Raw genomic sequence first — 5,176 nt, forward strand, 5'->3', positions numbered from 1 at the left:
GGGCGGTTATTCTCAAGAGGAGTGGACTCCGCTCCTCATTCACGAGAAAAAGTATGCCGCTCAAAATGTTATTCAATCTCTATTTTAAATCGAGCTTTGGCACCTCTACAAATCCCTGCTTCCCTCTGCGAAGGGCCTATCTATTTACTTTTATGTTGAGTCGTCATCCTTCTTATTAAAAAGCACCCGCTGGAGAGCACACTATCATTTGCATTCATTATTATTGGTTTATATTGGGTATGACTTGACTGGATCTCTTTTACCATGAATTACAATGTTTAGTCAGTCCTTGATCCTTAAAGGTGCTCTGCATTTATGTTTTGCGGTCTTAGAAAGGGCTAGCGAGATACCATTTTGTTATATCATATTATGATTATTTTGAGAAAGTGTTGTCATCCGAGTTTTGCTATTATGGCTCGCTAGCTGATTATGTTATTGATATGAGTAATTGTGAGACCTACGTGTAATTGTTAGTATGGTTAGTTCATAATATTTGCTGAAACTTGAATGCTGGCTTTTCATGTTTACAACAACAAGAGCAAACAGAGTTTGTAAAAGTTTTTCTTTTTCTCTTTCAGTTTGTCAACTGAATTGCTTGAGGACAAGCAAGGGTTTAAGCTTGGGGGAGTTGATACGTCTCCGTCGTATCTTCTTTTCCAAACACTTTTGCCCTTGTTTTGGACTCTAACTTGTATGATTTGATTTGAACTAACCCAGACTGACGCTGTTTTCAACAGAATTGCCACGGTGTTGTTTTATGTGTAGAAAATAGAAGTTCTCGGAATGACTTGAAACTCCATGGAACACCTTAGAAAAAACAATAAAAAACCATCGCCAAAGATGAAGACCAGGGGGACCACACCCTGTCCACGAGGGTGGGGGGCTCGCCCCCTACCTCGTGGGCCCCTTGGTGGCCCTTCGACGCCAACTCCAACTCCATATATTGGCCTTCGGGGAGAAAAAAATCAAAGAGAAGAAATCATCGCGTTTTACGATACGGAGCCGCCGCCAAGCCCTAATCTCTCTCGGGAGGGCTGATCTGGAGTCCGTTCGGGGCTCCGGAGAAGGGGATTCGTCGCCGTCGTCATCATCAACCATCCTCCATCACCAATTTCATGATGCTCACCATCGTGCGTGAGTAATTCCATCGCAGGCTTGCTGGACGGTGATGGGTTGGATGAGATTTATCATGTAATCGAGTTAGTTTTGTTAGGGTTTGATCCCTAGTATCCATTATGTTCTGAGATTGATGTTGCTATGACTTTGCTATGCTTAATGCTTGTCACTAGGGCTCGAGTGCCATGATTTCATATCTGAACCTATTATGTTTTCATGAATATATGTGTGTTCTTGATCCTATCTTGCAAGTCTATAGTCACCTACTATGTGTTATGATCCGGCAACCCCGAAGTGACAATAATCGGGACCACTCCCGGTGATGACCATAGTTTGAGGAGTTCATGTATTCACTATGTGCTAATGCTTTGTTCCCGTTCTCTATTAAAAGGAGGCCTTAATATCCCTTAGTTTCCAATAGGACCCCGCTGCCACGGGAGGGTAGGACAAAAGATGTCATGCAAGTTCTTTTCCATAAGCATGTATGACTATATACGGAATACCTGCCTACATTACATTGATGAACTGGAGCTAGTTCTGTGTCACCCTATGTTATGACTGTTACATGACGAACCGCATTTGGCATAATTATCCATCGCTAATCCGGTGCCTACGAGTTTTCCATATACTGGTTCTCGCTTATCTACTTTTCCGTTGCTACTGTTACAATCACTACAAAATACCCAAAACATTACTTTTGTTGTCTTTACTTTTGTTACAGTTACCCCCACTATCATATTACTTTGCTACTAAACACTTTGCTGCAGATACTAAGTTTCCAGGTGTGGTTGAATTGACAACTCAGCTGCTAATACTTGAGAATATTCTTTGGCTCCCCTCGTGTCGAATCAATAAATTTGGGTTGAATACTCTACCCTCGAAAACTGTTGTGATCCCCTATACTTGTGGGTTATCACCTTCCAAAAACCTTGTGGACTTTCCCCTTTGGCCCAAATAAAGTGTTCTCGTACCCAAACATTTCGGGAAACATCCGGAACCCCTTCCGGTGAATTTCGGAACCCTTCCAAAGACCAAACACTATTATCCCATATATCAATCTTTATCTCGGGACCATTCTGGAGTTCCTCGTCATGTCCATGATCATATTCGGGACTCCGAACAACATTCGGTCACCAACATACATAACTCATATAATACTATATCGTCAATGAACGTTAAGCGTGCGGACCCTACGGGTTCGAGAACTATGTAGACATGACCGAGACACTTCTCTGGTCAATAACCAATAGCGGAACCTGGATGCCCATATTGGCTCCTACATATTCTACGAAGATCTTTATCGGTCAAAACCGCATAACAACATACGTTGTTCCCTTTGTCATCGGTATGTTACTTGCCTGAGATTTGATCATCGGTATCTCAATACCTAGTTTAATCTCGTTACTGGCAAGTCTCTTTACTCGTTCCGTAATACATCATCCCGCAACTAACTCATTAGCTGCAATGCTTGCAAGGCTTATAGTGATGTGCATTACTGAGTGGGCCCAGAGATACCTCTCCAACAATCGGAGTGACAAATCCTAATCTCGAAATATGCCAACCCAACAAGTACCTTTGGAGACACCTATAGAGCACCTTTATAATCACCCAGTTACATTGTGACGTTTGGTAGCACACAAAGTGTTCCTCCGGTAAACGGGAGGTGCATAATCTCATAGTCATAGGAACATGTATAAGTCATGAAGAAAGCAATAGCAACATACTAAACAATCAAGTGCTAAGCTAACGGAATGGGTCAAGTCAATCACATCATTCTCCTAATGATGTGATCCCGTTAATCAAATGACAACTCATGTCTATGGTTAGGAAGCATAACCATCTTTGATTAACGAGCTAGTCAAGTAGAGGCATACTAGTGACACTCTGTTTGTCTATGTATTCACACATGTATCATGTTTCTGGTTAATACAATTCTAGCATGAGTAATAAACATTTATCATGATATAAGGAAATAAATAATAACTTTATTATTGCCTCTAGGGCATATTTCTTTCAGTCTCCCACTTGCACTAGAGTCAATAATCTATTTCAGATCATCAAGTGATTTAACACCAATATTCATATCTGTATATGATTAACACCCATAGTTCACATCATCATGTGACCAACACTCAAAGGGTTTACTAGAGTCAATAATCTAGTTCACATTGCTATGTGATTAACACCCAAAGAGTACTAAGGTATGATCATGTTTTGCTTGTGAGAGAGTTTTAGTCAACGGGTCTGTCACATTCAGAGCCGTATGTATTTTGCAAATATTATATGTCTACAATGCTCTGCATGGAGCTACTCTAGTTAATTTCTCCCACTTTCAATATGTATCCAGATTGAGACTTAGAGTCATCTGGATCGGTGTAAAAGCTTGCACCGATGTAACTCTTTACGACGGGCTCTTTTATCACCTCCATAATCGAGAGACATTTCCTTAGTCCTCCCTAAGGATATTCTTGACCGCTGTCCAGTGATCTACTCTTAGATCAAAATTGTATTCCCTTGCCAAACTCATAGCAAGGTACACAATAGGTCTAGTACAACATAGCATACTTTATAGAACCTATGACTGAGGCATAGGGAATGACTTTTCATTCTCTTTCTAATTTCTGCTGTGGTCGGGATTTGAGTCTTACTCAATTTCATACCTTGCAACACAGGTAAGAACTCCTTCTTTGACTATTCCATTTTGAACTACTTCAAAAATCTTATCAAGGTATGTACTCATTGAAAAATCTTATCAAGCGTCTTGATCTATCTCTATAGATCTTGATGCTCAATGTGTAAGCAGCTTCACCGAGGTCTTTCTTTGAAAAACTCCTTTCAAACACTCCTTTATGCTTTGCGGAATAATTCTACATTATTTCCGATCAACAATATGTCATTCACATATACTTATCAGAAATGTTGTAGTGCTCCCACTCACTTTCTTGTAAATACAGGCTTCACCGCAAGTCTGTATTAAAACTATATGCTTTGACCAACTTATCAAAGTGTATATTCCAACTCTGAGATGCTTGCACCAGTCCATAGATGGATCGCTGGAGCTTGCATATTTTGTTAGCACCATTAGGATTGACAAAACCTTATGGTTGTATCATATACAACTCTTCTTTAATAAATCCATTAAGGAATGCAATTTTGTTTATCCATTTGCCAGATTTCATAAAATGCGGCAATTTGCTAACATGATTCGGACAAACTTAAGCATCGCTACGAGTGAGGAAACCTCATCGTAGTCAACACCTTGAACATGTCGAAAACCTTTTTGCGACAATTCGAGCTTTGTAGATAGTAACACTACTATCAGCGTCTGTCTTCCTCTTGAAGATCCATTTATTCTTGATGGCTTGCCGATCATCGGGCAAGTCAACCAAAGTTCATACTTTGTTCTCATACATGGATCCCATCTCAGATTTCATGGCCTCAAGCCATTTCGCGGAATCTGGGCTCATCATCGCTTCCTCATAGTTCGTAGGTTCGCCATGGTCAAGTAACATGACCTCCAGAATAGGATTACCGTACCACTCTGGTGTGGATCTTACTCTGGTTGACCTACGAGGTTCTGTAGTAACTTGATCTGAAGTTTCATGATCAACATCATTAGCTTCCTCACTTATTGGTGTAGTCATCACAGGAACCGGTTTCTGTGATGAACTATTTTCCAATAAAGGAGCAGGTATAGTTACCTCATCAAGTTCTACTTTCCTCCCACTCACTTCTTTTGAGAGAAACTCCTTCTCTTGAAAGGATCCATATTAAGCAACAAAGATCTTGCCTTCGGATCTGTGATAGAAGGTGTACCCAATAGTCTCTTTTGGGTATTCTATGAAGACGCACTTCTCCGATTTGGGTTTGAACTTATCATGCTGAAACTTTTTCACATAAGCATCGCAACCCCAAACTTTAAGAAATGACGGCTTAGGTTTATTGCTAAACCATAGTTCATACGGTGTCGTCTCAACGGATTTAGATGGAGCCCTATTTAACGTGAATGCAGCTATCTCTAATGCATAACCCCAAAACGATAGTGGTAAACCGATAAGAG

This window comes from Triticum aestivum, chromosome 6B (assembly GCF_018294505.1).
Source record: "Triticum aestivum cultivar Chinese Spring chromosome 6B, IWGSC CS RefSeq v2.1, whole genome shotgun sequence".
NCBI lineage: Eukaryota > Viridiplantae > Streptophyta > Magnoliopsida > Poales > Poaceae > Triticum > Triticum aestivum.